Raw genomic sequence first — 9,740 nt, 5'->3', positions numbered from 1 at the left:
TAAATCCAGGCCCTCTGGAAGAGCAGCGCTCTCAACCACTGTGCCATCTCTCTATCTCCAACATTGACTTCTTTTACTCTTTCCTCCCTTCTGTCCCCTCCCTCTGCTTTCCTACTCCACAGTGTCTCACTATGTAGCCCAGACTGGCCTTTAACTCTGCATCCTCCAGCCTCTGCCTCCTGAGCGCTGGGATTCCAGGCGTGCCTGGCGATGTTTTCCTTAGGTGGGGGCTATTTCCATAGGTGTGGTCAGTTTCTGAGAAGGTTTGCCAATATATCAATCTTATTTCCATAGAAACTCACTAGACCCCTCTACTCCCCCACCCCGACAGAAAGCTCCCTGGCGCGCACACTTAAGCTCTCCAGGATGCTTATAGCCTGCCGGGCCACCTCTGTTCCACCCATGGCGTCTCTGGTCACCATCTACACCACCCCTGGTCCTGCTGCCCAGTCTCTGTGTCTTCAGCTTGCAGTGCTGCGGTCTACCTGGCTCTGAGGATGCCACTTTCTCTGCGGGATTTCTTAAACCTCTCTGATGCTACTCCTCCCTGTCTCCCAGCTCTGGCCTCTGCTTGCCTGTAATTCCCTTAAAGAAGGGAAACCTGAGGGGTGGTGGTAGGAATGGTGTCTCTTTCACCTTTGTAAAAACCCCTGGGGCCAAACCTGTGCCTGGTACTGTGCCTCAGCTAATGAGTGTTTGACAAATGATCGCATGTGCGTTCACAGTTAAGCTGTCATCTGTCCTGCCAGAAAGCCAAAGCATCCAGCATGTTTAAAAAAAGAAAATTAAAAAAAAAAAGAAAAAAGAAAAAAGAAAAAAAAAAAAAAAAAAAGAAAAGAAAAATCCTCTTGTGTAGGGCCAAGCCCCTTTAGAAGTCAACACATCTGATGGTCCTTCATGGGTTGCTGACAGCCCAGCAGAGGGAACTGTGTGCTGCAGCATTGTGGGCGTGTCCAATTAGACTCGGTGAGACCGAGCTGCCTTCCTAACATGAATAAGCCGTGCAAATATGTGGTTAATGACCATGTCGCTCCGTGTCAGTTCTTAATCCCAGATAATTAGCAGATAGGTAATTGGTGGAAGAACTGGAGGTGCTGACAGACGACCCATCACTTGGGTGAAGTTAATGATCCTCTGTGGATTAAGACCCACCCTCTGGGAGTGTTGATGGCTGCTATTTGAAATGCTCCTTTTGAAAGGGCCCGGATCCAAAAAGAGGTGTCAAGAACTCCAGCTCGGGGCGTGGCATCAGAGCTAATTCCCTGAGCTGCTTCCGGAGAAGATGGGTGGAGATATGCCGGGCTGCCAGCCTGACACAGGCGGCTCGGGTCCTGTGTGGCTCGCACCCCACAGAAGCCCCAGTGGCTCCTTCTCCCTGGATTTTGCCATGTTTGTGAGGTGCAGGGTGCACTGCAGTGTGACAATGTGTAGTGGACAGTTTTCTTAGGAGGTCTCTCTGACTTCATCAGGTGGACTTTTTGCTGCCATCAATTTATTGGGGTACTTTGACTGGTCTGGATGAGTGTAGAAGGAACATTTGGAGGAGGAAGAGACATCTGAAGTTGGTGGGGGGGTGGCGAGGTTTTTAATCCCAGCACTCAGGAGGCAGAGGCAGGTGGAGCTCTGTAAGTTTGAGGCCAGCCTGGTCTACAGAGTGAGTTCCAGGACAGCTAGGGCTACACAGAGAAACCCTGTCTTGAAAAATGAAAAAGAGGGCCAGCGGTGCTGGCGCATACCTTTAATCCCAGCACTTGGGAGGTAGAGGCAGGTGGATCACTGTGAGTTCGAGGCCAGCCTGGTCTACAAAGTGAGTCCAGGACAGCCAAGACTACACAGAGAAACCCTGTCTCGAAAAACCAAAAAAAAAAAAAAAAAAAAAAAAAAAAAAAAAAAAGAAAGAAAGAAAGAAAGAAAGAAAGAAAAATGAAAGAGAGACAGGAGAGAGAGAGAGAGAGAGAGAGAGAGAGAGAGAGAGAGAGAGAGAGAGAGAGACAGGTGAGCTGGCAGGGTTTCAAGTGACCTGATGCAGCAGCTGTCTACCATGATGGGTTCACTGGGATCCTTGGTGTTCAGTCATCCCTGGGAGGTGATGCTCAGGCCGGACTCTGTTCCTGGGCCCACTGCCTGCTCCAGGGAGTGGGAGAAGTGGTTTTCTCGAAGTTGAGGGTGATGGGTTTGTGGGGGTGTTATGTCTGGGCCTGGACCCCAGGACCAAACTTCTTTCTTCACTATCCTTTCTTGGGACTCATTTCCCTTTGCTGCCTGAATTTCTAGACAGGATGCTAGGCCCAAATCACCGCACAGAGCAAAGGGACCCAGGCATCCATCCACCTGGGTGGTTCATGAGTAGGCAATAAATCTCATTAAGTAAAAAATGTGGAATTCTCTTACAGCAATTGGAGATGCTCTGGTTGCTTGGATAAGCAGGAAATCAGTTTGTTTCTGTGGGGCTGATTCTGAGAACTAGAAAGGGAAATTTAATTACAGTTGAGTGCTTTGGAGGCTGGAGAGATGGCTCAGAGGTTAAGAGCTCTGACTGCTCCTCTAGAGGTCCTGAGTTCAATTCCCAGCAAGCACATGGTGGCTCACAACCATCTATAATGTCATCTGATGCCCTCTGCTGGCAGGCAGGCACACATATGCTGAGCACTGTATACAAAAAGAAATAAATCTTAAAAAAAAAAAAAAAAGAACTTTGAATACTGTGAGCTAAGGCATCAATGTAAAGAAAATACCAAGGCAGTGCAGATACTGGCGACTTGCAGATGCCACAAAACAAAAGCAAATTACCAGACCAAGCAAACAAATAAAGCCCTGAGGACGGTCTTTTGTTTGTCTGTTCCCCCTGCCCAAGAAGGGTGTGTGTGTGTGTGTGTGTGTGTGTGTGTGTGTGTGTGTATGTGTGTGTGTGTGTGTGTGTTTGTGTGTGTGTCTAGCTCTGGCTGTCCTGGACCTTACTCTGTAGACTAGGCTGGCCTTGAACTCACAGAAATCCACCTGCCTCTGCTACCTAAGTGTGAGTTTGAGGCCAGCCTAGTCTGCAATCAAGTCTAGGACAGCCAAGACTACACAGTGAAACCTTGTCTCAAAAAAACCAAAACAAAATAATAATAATAATAATAATAATAATAATAATAATAATAATAATAATAATAATAAAAGTGTGTGCCACCACCACCTGGTTGAAGATTGAAGGGGTTTTTGCCTTTTGTTTTGAGAGACAGGGTCTTACAATGTAGCTGACCTTGAACTCACGATTGTTCTGCCTCAGTCTCCCCAGCACTAGGGGACTCACATGTGCCACCATATCTGTCTGTGAGGATGAAAAACGTCACATTGCCAGACGAGTGCCAGAATCAAAGAAACACCCTCTGCCCTCGGAGGCACAGGGCAGCTGTTCTCCTCAAGGGGCAGTCGGAAGCCTTAGAATTTAGTAGTGTCTGGAGACCTTTGTCACATCACCTCTGGAGGCGGAGGGTATTGTGGCCTAGAGCACATCGCCAGAGAGGCTGCCATGAGTTCTGCCTAGACTCATTCCCCTAGCAAAGTGTTTCTGGCCAATAGTGCTGAGGCTGGAAGTTCTGGTGTCATGGTATATCCAGACTTTTCTCTACTTTCTTGGGTTCTTTTTCCTACCACCCTTCTCCACCCCAATCCCTTCTAACCCCTGCAATACTAGGTAGGAGAGAAAAAAGGATAGAGGGGAAAGGGGGCGGCCATCTTGTTAGATTACCAACAACCAGCAACCTAACAAACAGCAACAGGGGCGGCAGCAGCAGGAAGAGTAGCCATCGCCACGTCTCTGGGGGCTCTGGCATTTATACCCTCTCAAGAGTTCCCAGAATTCCCAATGTAAACTATCTTTAGCTGACAGAATCACACCCCTGCCAGAGGACCAGACAAATTATAGTCAGCTGCTGTGGACAACCTGAAGCAGCCCCACACCCCACACCTGGGATTAAAGTAAAAACATCTTCCCAACATAACTGGGTTTTTAAAGAAACCAAAATCCTCACTACATGTGGCTTCTTAAGAGCCATGGGGTGCTGATGTGATCCTCGGCAGACTCCAAACTTCCAGAGATGATGGGCACTAAGCAGTGCTGTCATGATGTGGGAAACGGCCCATCTGAGGAGGATTCTGCGAAAGCCCTGGTGTTCGGACGCAACAGGTCAGGTTGCTCCATGGGTCACATGTGGGGGGCGGATGACATGGTGGGAGGGGATACACACATCACGGAACTGCTGAAGCTGCAGGAGACCAACAGCCAATGCCAGCTGTGGTCAGGACAGGCTCTGACCTGGGACCCCGGGGAACAGGTTTGCAGATTGTCCAGCCCAGGACAAGAGAGGAAGAAATGGATATGAGCTGAGTGTTGTGTTGGGTGGTGGTTTGGATTCCAAACTGTCCTTTAAAAAAAGTTTTGGTTTTTTTTTTTTTAAAGCTGGGCAGGGTGGCACACACCTTTAATCCCAGCACTTTTAGGAAGGCAGAGACAGGCAGTTTGAGGCCAACCCGGTCTACAAAGCGAGTCCAAGGCTACACAGAGAAACTCTGTCTCCAAACAAAACAAAACACAACAACAACAACAACAACAACAGCAAAAGCTTTTTAAAAATAGTTTCTCAGTCTATAGTCCAGTCTAGGCTGAGACTTTTGGCAATCCTCCTGCCTCAGCCTACCAAATACCAGGATTACAGGACAACATGCCTGGCTAAAACATTGCAGTGTTTGAAGATTTATTTGTGGTGTGTGTGTGTGTGTGTGTGTGTATGTGTGTGTGTGTGTGTAGGTCTTGAATGCTATTCCTCATGTGCCACTCACTTTATTTTTGAGATAGGGCTTCTCATTGGCCTGGAGCTTGTCGACTAGTCTGGACTGGCTGGCCAGAGAGAGAGCCCCAGGACGTTGCCCGTCTTCACCTCCCCCACACTAGAATTGCAAGCGCCTGTCACTGTATCCAACTTCTTTTATGTGGGCTGTTTAGGTTCTTGCGCTGTGTGACAAGCATGGTGCTGACTGGGCAGTCTCTCAAGGCCCGCAGGCATCTTTTGAGGAGGCATTATCACCCATAGGAAAGAGGGAAGGACACTCTCCCACAGTGAAGACTCCACTCCTCGGACTGACTGGAGCTCTGTGATTGCCGAGTTAGAATGTTACACATCCACAAATCTCTGGCCATCTTTAGTCCCACTAGTGGCCCCTTAACACCCACCTCCTGTATCTGACCCGATGTCCTTCCCACTCTCAGGTAAAACCTCTGGGATGTATTTATTTAGTAGACACCAGTTTCCCTGACCCCAAAGCTAAGACTGTCACCAAACAGCACCTGAAGGCCATAACAGAGTGACTCCTTTGCTCAGATCCAACTACTTGCTGTCACCCCCAAGGCTCTCAGGGCCTCGGCTTATGAGTTTCTTTTATTCGGTGACTGTAAAAAGTTTGTGTAACCAATTCCATGCCAAAGCATGTCACTCAGGACAACCTAATCTGTGTTCCTGGGCCATGGTCACTTCTGTTTGGCTGAGAACAACCCATCTCATATTCCCTTTGAGCATTACAGCTGTGTGTTGGCTGACAACTGCCATCATATGAACCTTCTTTTCAAAGATTTATTTATTTTATTATATGTGCATAGGTGTATGTGTACCACATGCATGCAGTACCTGTGCAGGCCAGAAGAGGGCATCATATTACGCAAAGTTGGAGTTAGATGGGAGCTGCTATGTAGGTGCTGGGACCAGAACCTGCGTCCTCTAGTGCTCTTAACTGCTGAGGCGTCTCTCCAGCCCCAAAGGCTGACTTCTTTGGTTTCCTCTCCCAAATTTCTTTCTGAGTCTTCTTTCCCTGACATAAACACGAAGTACTTTGGGGGACTAATCGGTTCTTTCTTTAAAAAAAAAAAAAAAAATCAATTTTTATTTCATATGCATTGGTGTTTAGTCTGCATGTATGTCTGGATCTCCTGGAACTGGAATTTATAAACAGTTGTGAGCTGCCATGTGGGTGTTGAGAATTGAAGCTGGGTCCTCTGGAAGAGCAGCCAGTGCGCTCAACTGCTGATCTGTCTCTCCAGCCTCTACTCAGTTCTTTCTGCCTGTGGTTGTTGCCACCATCATCATCCTCTTTATCTTTTTCTTCTTATTATTCTTTTTTCCCTCTCCCTCCTCCTCTTCTTCCTCCTCCTCCTCTTCTTCCTCATCCTCATTATCATTATTTGCAGTGCTGAGGATTGAGCATAAGGCCTCCAAAATTCTTGGGAAATGCTCCACTCCTGCATTACATCATACCCACTGCCACCTGTATACTTGCACACAGTCGTATGTCAGTGGTGTGGACAGCAGACGTTCATCAGGTCCTCTGGCACAGTGCTGTTTGCAACAGGTGCCTGCTCTGACTGCCTGGGCACTGTGCTGGACTAGTGAGCAGGACTTTCTGTGTCACTCTCAGAGGTGGGATTCCCCACACAAGAATGGCGTTAGTTTGTTTCATCTGTTTTGCAATTTTATTGTATTTTATTTTTGAAGATTTAGCCAGGCGTGGTGGCGCATGCCTTTAATCCCAGCATCAGGGCGTGGGGCAGGGGCAGGGGTGGGGGGCAGAGGCAGATGGATCGCTGTGAGTTCGAGGGCAGCCTGGTCTACAAAGTGAGTCCAGACGGCCAAGGCTACACAGAGAAACCCTGTCTCGAAAAAGCAAAAAAAAAAAAAAAAAAAAAAAAAAAAAAAAGAAGCAATGCACAGAGACCCTGTGTGTTCTTTATCCTGTCTTGCCTGGGGTGACATCTTACAGTATTATGCACTGCTATAAGGAGAATGGTGACATGGGTAAGGCCATGGTCACCATGGAAAAGGATCTCTCAGGTCACCCTTTTATTTTTCTTTTAAATTTTTTATTTGTTTTTATTTCATGTGGCTTGGTGTTTTGCCTGCATGTACGTCTGTGTGGATATGTCAGATTCCCTGGAGTTGGAGTTACAGGCAGTTGTGAGCTGTGGGAATTAGAATGTGGATGCTGGGAATTGAACCCTGGGTCGTCTGGACAAGCAGCCAGTGCTCTTAACTGCTGAGCCCTCTCTCCAGCCCAAGTCACCCTTTTCTATCCACCTACATCCCTTTGTAGTCATTAAATTGTTTTGTTTGTTTGTTTTTTGTTTTTTTGAGATAGGGTCTCTCTGTGTAGCCTTGGCTGTCCCCGACTCCTTTTGTAGATAAGGCAGGCCTCGAACTCAGATCGATCCTCCTGCTTCTGCCTCCCGAATGCTGGGACTAAAGGCGTGAGCCATCATGCCCGGCTGTTAAATTGTTTTCTATTCCAATAACTTCTGTTTTGTTTGTTTGTTTGTTTGTTTGTTTTTAAGACAGGGCTTCAGCGGCTCCAGGAGTGAGCCTCCAAGCGCAGCTATGGCACCTTCTGGAGGAAAGATCAATCGTCCCCAGATGGAACTGAAGAAACTGTTCAAGCGCTGGAGGGTGCTGAGCAGGGATTGGCGACAGAAGTGCCAGGTGGTCGGGGCCATGATCGACGAAGGGCTGATTACCAGGCACCACCTCATGAAGCAGGCATCAGTGCACGTGCCAACATCACACTATCTGGGAAGAAGTGCAGGAAACTCCGGTAGATCTGCTATGCGCAGAAAGAAAAAGCAGCCATGGAAATGGAAGGCCCCATCGAGTCAACCAGGCCTAGTGAGCCACAGCCCAAAGACGACAAAAGAAGATCAAAGCTCCTCAGGACGCAGATATGGAGGATCCTGGAGATGAGAGCTAAGCTTCCTACCTCTCCTACCAGACAATTCGCAGCAGCAGCCAGAGGACTTGGAGGACTTTGGAGAAAATATTACTATATTTTATTCTCCCAGACACCTCCTCTATAATGGCCCTCTCACCTCCCCTGGAGGTATATTTTGGAAGAACACAGAGAAAGACTGGAGAGGGGGCCCCCTAGCAGTCAACCCCTTTTGTAATAAAGCTCTAGTGCTTTAATTAAAAAAATAAAATAAAAAAGACAGGGTTTCTCTGTGTATCCCTGGCTGTCCTAGAACTCACTTTGTAGACTAGGCTGACCTTGAACTCACAGAGATCCAGCTGTCTCTGCCTCCATGAGTGCTGGGACTCAAGGTGTGGGCCACCCCCATTGTCTTCATTATTTTTTGTTGTTTTGCTACAATGAATAAAACAAATGTAAACATTTATGAATTGTTTTTAGTGCGAACAAATCTTTTTTTTTTTTTTTTTAATGAATGAAAGCCCAGGAGTGTAAATGTTGAGTCAAGGGTGGTTCCATGTTTGGCTTTACAGGAAGCCGCCAAGCTGAGTGGTTGACCCACTTTGAACTCCCACAGCCATGTCTGAGGGATCCGGCTACTTGCCAGCATCTGCTGGCGTCACTGTTTTTTGTTTTTTTTGTTTTTAATCTTAGTTATTCTGATAGGTGTGCAGCAATGCCCTGTGCTTTCAATTTTCTCTTCCCTGGTGGCTGACAACGCACCCCTCTCTTCACGTGCCGTTTGCCATCCTCTTGCTGTTGGGTTCTGCCTGTTGTGGTAGCAATGCTTGTTTCCTGACTGCTGAGCCTTGATAGCTACTTATTTTTATTTCATGTGCATTGGTGTCTTGACTGCATGGATGTCAGATCTTGGAGTTACAGACGGTTGTGACCTGCCGTGTGGGTGCTGGCACTTGAACCCTAGTCCTCTGGAAGAGCAGGCAGTGTGCTCTTATCTGTTGAGCCACCTTTCCAGCCCCTTTCTGCTGAGTTTTGAGAGCTCTCTGTAGTTTCTAGAAAGGAATCTTAGGTCAAATGTGTGTTTAAAAATTTTTTTTCTCTCTTTTAAAAAGATTCGTTTATTGATATTGTGTGGGTACGCGCATGCCTGCAAGAATGTACCGCATATGGGAACCACAAGAAGACAAAGGCCCCATGGACCTGGAGCTGTGAGGCTCCCTGTGTGTGCTGAAGACGGAACTGGGTCCTCCGCATGCACACCGCACGCATGCACGCACACACGCACACATGCACGCACACATACCACCTGAGTGCTGAGATCAAAGGTGTGCGCCACCACGCCTGGCTTTATTTTTGCCTTTTTGAAGCAAGGTTGATCTGTGTAGCCTTGGCTGTCTTAGAATTTACCCTGTAGACCAGGCTGGCCTCTGACTCAGAGATCTGCTTGCCTCTGCCTCTTGAGTACTGGGTTAAAGGTGTGTACTTCTACTGCCTAGCTTTAGATTTTACTTTTAAAGAGAGTTTTGCTATGTAGCTAAGCTAGTCTGTGTATATCAGGTTAGCACCAAACTTTCAGTGATCTTCCTGCTTCTGCCTACAGATACTGGCGTTACAGGTGTGCGCCACCACATTTGGATATGTATGTATATATATATATATGTGTGTATTTTTAAAAAATATTTGTTTATTTATTGAGTATACAGTGTTTTGCTTGCTTGTGTGCCTGCACACCAGAAGAGGGCACCAGATCTCATTATAGATGGTCGTGAGCCACCATGTGGTTGCTGGGAATTGAACTCAGGACCTTTGGAAGAGCAGGCAGTGCTCTTAACCTCTGAGCCATCTCTCCAGCCCTAGTTACATATTTTTAATTTTTAGGCTTATTTTACATCTTATAACTTTCTGGACTCGTGTGTGTGTGTGTGTGTGTGTGTGTGTGTGTGTGTGTGTGTGTGTGTACCTTGCTGGGGTGAGTGTGCTCAGGTATGTGTACAAGTGTGCATGGACCTTGG

General features: G+C 47.3%; 1 pseudogene; it reads left to right on the top strand.

Moving 5' to 3' along the window:
• Nucleotides 1–7,403: 7,403 nt before the first annotated feature.
• On the top strand, nt 7,404–7,807 carry LOC127202906 (uncharacterized protein C11orf98 homolog; annotated as a pseudogene).
• Nucleotides 7,808–9,740: the final 1,933 nt, after the last annotated feature.

This window comes from Acomys russatus, chromosome 2 (assembly GCF_903995435.1).
Source record: "Acomys russatus chromosome 2, mAcoRus1.1, whole genome shotgun sequence".
NCBI classification, from domain to species: Eukaryota; Metazoa; Chordata; class Mammalia; order Rodentia; family Muridae; genus Acomys; species Acomys russatus.
The sequence above is the reverse complement of the archived record's forward strand: the minus strand, read 5'-3'. Positions and strand labels throughout refer to the sequence as shown.